The sequence below is a fragment of the Zea mays genome, chromosome 10, assembly GCF_902167145.1.
Source record: "Zea mays cultivar B73 chromosome 10, Zm-B73-REFERENCE-NAM-5.0, whole genome shotgun sequence".
Classification (NCBI taxonomy): Eukaryota; Viridiplantae; Streptophyta; class Magnoliopsida; order Poales; family Poaceae; genus Zea; species Zea mays.
Genome location: NC_050105.1, coordinates 70,509,292 through 70,519,797, shown reverse-complemented (window position 1 = coordinate 70,519,797; position 10,506 = coordinate 70,509,292).

Below are 10,506 nucleotides of genomic sequence, written 5' to 3'. Positions count from 1 at the left end.
TCGGTGGCCGAAGAAGCTTCTCCGGTGAACTCAGGCACCGAAGCTGGTTCAATATAACGCGGCCGATGCGTAAGAACCTTTATCTTTTTCCTTTTCGGTTCTGGCTCACTAGGAGCAGCTGCAGCTTCTTCTTTTGCAGAGATTGTGTTTTTTCTCTTCTGCCTTCGAATGGGATAGCAGTAATCAGGGTAGACAAACCCAATGGCATCAAATACCCGATTCAGTCTCTTCTTTTTTCGGCCTCCGAAGGCTGCTGACATTGCATTATCTTCAGCCTTCGAGTAGGTCCCGAGTAGCTCATCACTTAAATTGTCAATGCTTTTCAACCACTCATCATCTGGCTCAATAAATTTATCTCCAAATTTGAAGGTGTACTTCAGTCTCACAAGCTCACCTTCGTCGGCCTCTTTTATGGTTTCTTGTGGCATTTCCCATTTCTCAGCAAGCGGCCACACCCTGAAGGCGATATGTTCTTGTACTAAGTCCCTTGTTCCTATAAAAGAACAGACAACGCCGAAGGCTCTTTGGCACTTTTCGGCGGCTTCGTTCATTTCAACCTTCGGCCTCCGAAGGCCGAAGCTTTGCCAAATAGGACGCATAATTATACCTTTGATGTCTTCTCGTGCTGATAAGTCATTCTTCACATAAAACCATTCTGTCATCCAATCCCCGGGCCATCTCTTCCGAAAGGTTGGTACGGGACAGCTTGCCCCGGACCGAGAAACGAAGCTGTAGCAGCCAAAGTTGTTATGGTACTGTTCTTTGCCCCAAGGCTTTGTTTCATACAATAATTCATGAACATTACAGAAGCTTCTTGCGTCAGGCTTCAGACCTTGGCTCCTCGCGGCCCACACGAAGATATTTAGCCTTATAATTGCCTCGGGAGTAAGTTGATGAAGATAGACTTCGAAGATTTTCAACACCTCCACGACGAAGCTGCTCAAGGGGAATCGCAATCCAGCTTTCAAAAAGCTTCGGTACACCACAACTTCATTTTCTTCAGGGTGTGGACAAGTTTTTTCCCCTTCGTCCGCCCTCACAATGGACAGATCCCGGAAATACCTTCCTCTCATATTAACAAGATGATTCTCTTTGATAGATGATTTACCATAAACTGAATGGCTTGGTCGCCAGGGGCGATCTTCGGAGTCTTCGCCACTACTGTCCATATCATAACTTTCACTGTCACCAGTATCTTCAGACAGCCCCTCCAGAATTTCCTTGGTAATCTTTTCTGTGTTGGACTTCGACATCGCTATAAGAAACCCTAGGTTCTTCTCTTCATCAAGACTCAGCTTCATCTCAGCAGCAGCCTTCTTAGCAGCTTCAGACATCTTCGGAAGCGCTAAAAAACTGTTTTTAAAAGCCGAAGCTTCAAAGCTAAAAGATCAGCAAATCTTAGTGCACAAGAGCTAAAAATTTTAGTGGGCCGAAGCAGAGGGCAAGTGTGCGTACCAAATCAGTTCGCGATGTGATCTTATTTATACGCCTAGGGCGTTGAAAATTGAAAGGCCCCGCTTGTCAGTAGATGTTGCTATTCTAGCAAAGGGAAGGTGTTTTTTCGGACCTTCGGCTCAAGGCCTTCGTCCATATCGCAATCTGAATTTATTATTTACAAATTAATATTGCGAGGGGCTACTGTTGGGGGCCTTCGTCCTCCGAAGGTCCTCAAAAACATGATTTGACAATGTTTTCCGAGTGGATTATGTGAACAGGTATTTTCGGATCCAGAATTATGAATATGGAGCACGGCCAGGACGAAGCCTGAACCAGACGAAGGTCGAGTGTAGCCGAAGCTGTGCGCAGGGAAGCTTCGGCGCGATGGCAGAAGGGGGAACCGACTTAAAGATGAAAAGACTTCGGGGGCCTCGACAGATTTCCATAAGCCGTTAACAAATGTACTGGACATGGATGTAATTTTACGTGGGCTGTGTCCCACGTCTATAAATAGATGAACAGTACTCCCGTACTGTTCACGCGGACTTGGCATTTGCTTTTGCGTCACGCTTGTACTTTCTACCTTCTCTCAGGACCGAAGGTACATTTGTAGTTTGAAATCATTTCTATTTTTCCATGTTAATAAAATAGAAATGATTCTGCGATGATGCTTATATTATATTTCATGCTTTATATAAGTCCCTCGTCATTATCTGTTATGTTTGCGAAGGTATTTCTCTTATGACCTTCGTCCCAGACTCATTATTTCCCGAAGGGGACATAATGCTTCGAAGGACGAAGGACTTTAACACTTAACACTTTTTATGTTGCCTTGTTCTTAACTCTTAGCATTTGAGAACAAGTTCCCAACAATGCACATACAAATAAAAGCCAACATGATGCACAATTTAGTGATGTCATTTATTAATGTTTAGTTTTTAAATGGGGTGTTCACATGTGTTTATATGTAGAGGCAACTCATATATAGGGAAATTTTTTCCATTTCTTATTCTTTACATCTTGGGTATTACAACCCAGTTCTTTTCGATAGCTCAGCTACATCAACGGACTTTGGCCTATGAAAGCCAAAGTAAAGAAACATCGAAATCAACTAGCCATAATATCCATCTAGTGGAGCGTGATAATTTAGATGATGAATCCGCAAATGAATATACCGCTGAGCTTATTTGGCCGACAAAGGCCAAACCTTTTCCATGTTCTTCTTTGGAGCTAGTTCAAAAGAATCGACGAGAAGAAGTTAAATTTACTTTTACTGTTGTCAAATATGATAAAATATTTGACGAGCTAGTAAAAAATGACAACATTAAATTAACACATACTATTCCTCCTATGGATGAATTAAAGAAGCATGCTTATTGCAAATGACATAATTCTTTTTCCCATGCCACCAATGATTGTAATGTTTTTCGTCGATAGATACAATCAGCCATAAATGAGAACCGATTGATCTTTTAGGAGATGCAAGTGGACACACAACCATTTCCTGTCAATACGATAGAACAAAAATGTCTTGGTTCGTCCGAGAATGGCCGATAAAGGCAAAAACAAAAACATCATCATTGGTGATCCTTGCACGTCAAATATATCGCAAGGAGGGATTGCTTAGAAGGCTCTAGATAGGAAGACTAACAAATCCGGAGATGTTAGAGGCAGGCTCAATCGATCAGACGAGCAAAGATCCCTGACTTGAGCACCGCGGATGGTCCGACACCTACGCGTGGACGGTCCGGCTGACTCAGCCGGACAGTCCACCCATGGCCAGAGGCGTCGACCACCACACAAAGCGAAAAGGGACGTAGGAACTATCGATGTTTCGACCCCGGGGGTCCCTGGACCGACGAGTAAATTGTCGCCGCGTGTCCCAGCCTAGATGGGTCGCCGCGAGACGGAGCACAAAGGGGGGAAAACAGCAAAGGGGAAACCCGCGGCCTCCGTGTTGTCCAGCGTCCAGGTCAGGTGCGCTTGCAGTAGGGGGTTACAAGCGTCCGCGTGGGAGAGAGCGAGAGCGAGAGAGAGACTGTCCGCCAGCCCGTTCTCCCGCGCGGCCAACCTCCTCATACGAGAGCCCTGGACCTTCCTTTTATAGGTGTAAGGAGAGGGCCCAGGTGTACAATGGGGGGTGTAGCAGTGTGCATGCCGTCGTGGCTGTCGGAGAGGTTTTGGCACCCTGTTCATGTGATGTCGTGGCCGTCGGAGGAGTCCTTGATCCCTGTGGAAGGACAACTGTCGGGGCTGTCGGATCCTTGCTGACGTCTCCTTGCTTCCGTAAGAGGCTGAGAGCCGCCGTCGTCATGGAGCACGCGGGGTGCCATCATTACTTGTTTACCGGGGCGAGCCAGATGGGACGCCGGTCTTGTTCCCCGTAGCCTGAGCTAGCTAGGGGTAGGGTAATGATGGCCCCCCTGTGACGTGGTCGGTCCGAGCCCGAGGTCGGGCGAGGCTGAGGCTCCTCTGAGGTCGAGGTCGAGTCTGGGCCCGAGGGTCGGGTGAGGCGGAGTCCGTCATCCGAGGTCGAGGCTGAGTCCGAGCCCTAGGTTCGGGCGAGGCGGAGTCCGTCGTCCGAGGTCGAGGCTGAGTCCGAGCCCTAGGGTCGGGCGAGGCGGAGTTCGTCGTCCGAGGTCGAGGCTGAGTCCGAGCCCTGGGGTCGGGCGAGGCGGAGTCCGTCGTCCGAGGTCGAGACTGAGTCCGAGCCCTAGGGTCGGGCGAGGCGGAGTCCATCGTCCGGCGTCGAGGTTGAGTCCGAGCCCTGGGGTCGAGCGAGGTGGAGCTTCCTATGGCGCCCGAGGCTGGACTTAGCTGCTGTCAGCCTCACTCTGTCAAGTGGCACATCAGTCGGAGTGGGGCAGGTGGCTCTATTTTCCTATCAGGTCGGTCAGTGGAGCGGCGAAGTGACTGCGGTCACTTCGGCTCTGTCGACTGAGGAGCGCGCGTCAGGATAAGGTGTCAGTAGATCCTTGCATTAAATGCTCCTGCGATACGGTCGGTCGGCGTGGTGATCTGGCCAAGGTTGCTTCTCCGCGAAGCCTACCTGAGCTGGGCCTCGGGCGAGTCGAAGGTGCGTCCGTTGCTTGAGAGGACCCTCGGGCGAGACGTGAATCCTCCGGGGTCGGCTGCCTTTGCCCGAGGCTAGGCTCGGGCGAGGCGAGATCGTGTCCCTTGAGTGGACTGAGCCTTGACCTTAATCGCGCCCATCAGGCCTTTGCAGCTTTGTGCTGATGGGGGTTACCAGCTGAGATTAGGAGTCTTGGGGGTACCCCTAATTATGGTCCCCGACAGTAGCCCCTGAGCCTCGAAGGGAGTGTTGGTACTCGCTTGGAGGCTTTTGTCGCACTTTTTTGCAAGGGGACCGGCCTTTCTCGGTCGCGTTTCATTCCGGTGGGTGCACGCGAGCGCACCCGCCGGGTGTAGCCCCCGAGGCCTCGGAGGAGTGGTTTGACTCCTTCGAGGTCTTAGCGTGTTTCGTGATGCTTCAGCCGGTATGGTTGTTCCCTCATGCGAACTGGTCGTAGCCCGGGTGCATAGTCAGGTTCCAAGTTCTCGGGCTGGTATGTTGACACTGTCAACGGTTTGGCCGGAGCAAGGTTTGCGAGAGCAGCCCCCGAGCCTCCGCACAGAGCGAGAGGACGGTCAAGGACAGACTCGACTTTTTCATACGCCCCTGCGTCGCCTTTCCGCAAGGAGGAGGGGGGAAAGCGCCATGTTGCCCTCGGAGGGCGCCGAACATGGTGTCTCCAGTGAGTTGCTAACGGGTGATCCGAGTGGACGCTCGTGCCCCGTTCGATAAGGGTCGGCTGGTGGCCCGGAGGCGCGCTCCAAAAGTACCTGCAGGTGATTTGCCGGACCCGGTCCCGTTTGATAGGGTCTGAGGGCTCGATGCCTCCCTCTGATGGGATTCCGTTATAGAATCGCTCCTGCTGGTCTCGGAAATGTCCTAGGGTACCTCGGGAGCGTAGCCCGAGCCTCGGCCATGTATCGGACGTAACTAGAGTCATCTCTCGCTCTGCGTGCTCTGAGGCGGCTGTCGAACCCTTCAGGGGCCAGCCTACGAACCCCTGATCAGTAGTGGGCGCGGAGCCCGAGTGGCCTGAGGCGGCTGTCGAACCCATCCGAGGGGCCAGCCTTCAAACCTCTGACCAGTGGTGGGCGCGGAGCCCGAGTGCTCTGAGGCGGCTGTCGAACCCTTCCGAGGGGCCAGCCTTCGAACCTCTGATCAGTAGGAGGGCTCGGGGACCGAGTGCTTTGAGGCGGTTGTCGAACCCTTCCGAGGGGCCAGCCTTCGAACCTCTGATCAGTAGGGGGGCTCGGGGCCCGCTTCCTTCGCAGAGAAGGATCCCTTTTGGAGTATCCCCCTTTCCCGGTCCCTGTAGCAAGAGAGAGAAAGGGGAAGAGAAAAAGGGATATGAATTTGAACGACGTGGCGTACCTTTTTGACGCGGTCATCATGGCGGAGGTGAAGCGTCGCCTGCTTCGCCTGCCAAAGGTGCTGCCTGTCCTGCCGCAGAGTTAATGCGACGGGACAAGTGGTTCGCGGGGCAGTCGTTGTGCGTGCGCGAGCCGTTCGAGGAACGAGCATCTTGCCTTTGAGTTTTGAATCTCGCGGCGGGTTCGGGCGAAGTGTTGAACGGGTCTCACCTGGGCCTTTATATATTCGGGAGAGAGACCGGTGACGGTTCTTTACTCTGTTGCTCGCCTCCCACTTAGGTTTCCGCAACCTGAGGGAATAGCCAGAGAAAGAAAACCGTGCACCTTGTCCGCTCCACCGCCACCTCTTCTGCTTGGCGATGGCCGACCGGGTGACCGTTGTTTCGCCGCGCGACCCATGGCCTTTCTCCATCGTCACGACGGACGATCTGGAGGCCCTTGTTGTCGATGGTTTGCTTCGTCCTCTCTCCGGTGACCCGCAGTCGGAGTGGATAGCCCCTCCGAGCGGAGCCGCCCCGTCCCCGCCGCCGGGGTATGTGCTGAGCTTCATCTCTTTTCACGAGCGGGGGTTCGGAGTGCCGGCAAGTCGTTTCATGCGGGCGATTCTGCACGTCTATGGGGTGGAGCTGCACAATCTCTGCCCCAACTCCATCGCGCAAGCAGCCATCTTCGCGGCGGTTTGCGAAGGGTTTTTGGGGATTGCCCCCCACTGGGACATGTGGACCCATCTCTTCTCCGTGGAGCTTTTTGCCTCGACGACGGGGGAAAGAAGAGTTCGCATGGCGGTGCGGGCCGATGGCTGCATCCTCCAGTTGAGGCAGGCGCGGGCGCAGCAGTACATCTCTGCCATCCTCGCGTCTTCGAACAAGGGGTGGCAGCGTCGGTGGTTCTATCTCCGGAATGACAACGAGAGGCTCCCGTTGTTTTCTCAACGAGCGGTGACCGCCGCCGGCGGTAACTGGCGCTATGGGGCCCCGCGCGAGAAACAGAAGAATCTCTAGCCCCTTTTGAAGGCCTTGGAGGAGCTGCGAGAAGGAGGGCTCACCGCCGCGGGGGTGGTTGCCACCATTCATCGCCGGAGGGTGCTCCCCTTGATGGAGCGGCGGCTGCCGCTTTGGGAGATGACGCCAGGGGTCGACTTGGAGGGTTTGCAGATGTCCTCGGCCCCCCTTCCCGCCGATGACCTCCATAGGCGGGTAGCCGACACGGTAGGGAGGTCAGACGCCGGCGCCCTTACCTAACTCTCGATGCGTCCCGATCGCGGGTGTGTGTCCCTGGTGAGTGTCCGCTCCTTCTTCCTCCTTGTGTCGGATTGCCCTTGGTTCTCACAGCCGAGACTTTTCGTCCGTCTCCAGGAGGTGGGGTTTCACAAGCCTTCCCTGCCACCGGTCCCGGAGGACGCGGTGGACCGAGCCGCGCGGAGGGTCGCCGCGGAGAAGAGGAAGGAGAAGAAGGATGCGAAGAAGGCTCGGGCCCGCGAGCGGATGCGGGCTCGGGACGCCTTGGAGAGGCTTCGTCGTCGGCAAGAGAGGGATGGACTCCCGAGGGAGCCGTTGCCGGAGACGCCTGACGATGACGACGACAACGATGATGACGATGATGAAGACGACGACATGGCTGCCCGCCTCGGCCTCGGCCCGGATCTGAGGATGGGCCAGGGGTCATCGAGCCAGCCCCCGAGCGGGCTGACGCCGTCGGTATCCGGGGCCGGGACGTCGGGGTCCCGGTCCGAAGAACGGGGGCAGGCCGAGGGGGTACTTGACCCCTTGGCTGAGGTAATTGAGGTGACCCCGGGGAGTCAGGCCGACCCGCCTGTTCCCCAAGAGCCGTTGCCCGTGCCGACTGCACAGGAGGGTGATCCTCGGGTCGTAGTGGCTGTGCCTGGGCAGTCCGTCCCTCTGGTGCCTCGGGCGCCCGAGGCAAGGATGGTGCCGAAGCCGGCAGCGGGGCTAACCTCGGTGGTACCCTCAGGGACCGAGGCTCGAGGGACCTCCCCGCAGGCACGATTGGTCGTGGCCCGGAGTGGGTAAGTATCTGAGGATACCTTTGTCCCGGGTCCTTCTTCGTGTGTTCTGATCCTGCTCTTCCCTTTCTTCCCAGCAAACGGAGGCACGGTTCGACCGGTCTGGCTCCCCGGAAGGTCCTTAAGACGGCGTCGGCTTCTGCAGCCAGTGTCGCGCCGGGCCTTGCCGGCCAGCTGGCCTCCTCACAAGATGCCCCAAATTGGGGGGCTCAGGCGGCACAAGTTGCCGTGGGGCGAGCTCTCGAGGCTGACCCCTCCATCGAGGCGGTCGTCGTGCCGAGGGAGACTGCTGGCGCGGCTGCGGCCTCGAGCCCACCAGACGTGTCGCCAGCGCTGGCACCGGCTTCTGCCGAGGCTGTTGCCGTTCTGGCCGTGGAGCCACCCGTCGCCGCCGACGCTGAGATGGCCGAGGCGCCGCTACTCGATGCCTCGGAGGAGGGGGGCGCAGAACCGCGACCCGTCCTGGGGAGCGGCAACCTCATCCCCGCGCGGCGCAGTCCCAACGGGCGGCGTCAGTCGCTCCGGTTCTGGTCCAGTGGTGCTTCGGATCCCTTGTTCGTTCTTGACGATGAGCGAGAGGAGCAGTCTTAGGACGGGCTTCGTGAGTGTGCCGAGGCAATGGTGGGGTCGCTTCGGTCGACCTTGGAGGTCCTTTGCAGGGACGTTCCCAAGATCATCCAGGTAAGGATTTCAGGCATACCTTTCACGCGATCAAGGCATTCTTTGTGACGCCCTGCTTCCTTTCCTCAGGATCTGATGGATCTGAGCGCCGCCAAATTGTCGTCCATCCGCCGCGATGCCGATGTCTGGGGTTCGCTGCGGTTCCTGAGGACCACGCTTGCCGAGGCTACCGAGCGCCTCTCCCAACGGAGCGCCGAGGTGGCGGACCTTTGGTTGCTCTGTGTCGATCTGGGAGCGGAGGCAGCGGCGGCACGCGCAGAGGCGCAGCGGCAGCAGTTGGAGCTTGGCCAGGTCATCGGCGAGCGGGACCAATCTCGGGGTCGGGCCGCCGAGGCTGAAAGCCGAGCTAAGGCCCTTGGAGACCAGCTAGCCGAGGCGTCTGCTCGGGCCGGAGCCCTTGCGGCAGACCTAGCCGTGGCCCAAGCCGCATCCTCGGAGCAGCGTGCCCGAGCCGAAGGTATGTCTTGGCTGTTTTAAGATTTTGATTCAGCTTCATTCTTCAACTCGTGTTTGAAGACTTCTGCTTTGGCTATTTGCAGAGCTCGAGTCTGCCCTTGATGAGTCCACCAAGGCACTTGCCCAAGCGGCTGAGCAGAGGGAGGCTGACCACGTGGCCATGTCCGAGGCTATCTCGGCCTTCTGCCGGGTCTTTGGTCTTGACGACGTCCCCTCGGGGAGCTCCCCTCAGAGTCGCCTGCAGGCCTTGGGTGACCACGCGCGCGGCAGACTCCGTGAGGCGCTGCATCACGGCGTCAGGCGGGCCTTCGCCGTGCTCGCTTCCCACTACGACGTGGACCTAGAGCGGGTCAGCGAGGGGTATTGCCTTCCCGATGAAGATGAAGCTGCCCTGGCCAAAGTCCAGAGGCTTGACGCGGCCGCCGCGGGCCCAAGCGCGGTGCTGGCGACCACCTTCGAAGCAGAGATCCTTCCGCTTGCGCCGTCGTCCGAGGCCGGGGCGGATCTCGCCGAGGGTGGAAACGAAGCCGAGGGCGCGGCTCCTTCTCCGGGCGACGCCTGATTCTGCCGAAGCAGTTTATTTTGAATGCGTATGTGTCTTTTGCGGCCGCCGAGGCCCGAACACATTGTCGTCGTAATATAAAGCTGTGTCTCTTTTCCTCCTGTTTTGCGTATCCGGACTCGTTCGTCAGTAGCAAGATTGCTTACCCAAGTAAGAGTTATTTTTCACGGTAGGTGACGAGTGAGGTATCCGTATCCCGGAGGCGTAGGAGTTCCTCGGCTCGGTCGGCCTTGCCACTTACATGCACTCTTATTCGTTTCTCGGGGTCCTGTTACTGATATAGCCGGGAGACGAGAAAGTCGTTTTGGTGGAAGACTTTTTCCGAGGAAAATTTTGACGCAGAGGGGGTGCCCCCCTTCTAGCCCCCGAGGGAGGGTCGGGCTTTGCCGAGGCAAGGCTGACCCTTCCTTGACGGTTAGACTTTGTTGGCGTATGTAAACGAGGTGTATGAACGACTTGAAAACATCTTAAGGGTAGAAGCGACGTAGCTGTCGGATGTTCCAAGCGTTGCTGTAGACCTCGCCTTGACTGTTGGCCAGCTTGTATGTTCCGAGCTTCAAAATCTTGGCGATGATGAATGGCCCTTCCCAGGGAGGCGTGAGCTTGTGGCGCCCTCGGGCGTCTTGTCGTAGTCGAAGCACCAAGTCGCCCACCTGGAGGTCTCGGGACCGAACCCCTCGGGCGTGGTAGCGTTGTAGGGACTGCTGATACCGCGCCAAGTGTAGTAAGGCCATGTCCTGAGCCTCTTCCAGCTAGTCTAGTGAGTCTTCTCGGTTGGTTCGATTGCTTCGGTCGTCGTACACCCTCGTCCTCGGGGAACCGTATTCTAAGTCTGTGGGCAAGATGGCCTCGGCCCCATAGACTAGAAAAAACGGCGTGAAGCCCGTAGCTCGGCTCGGCGTTG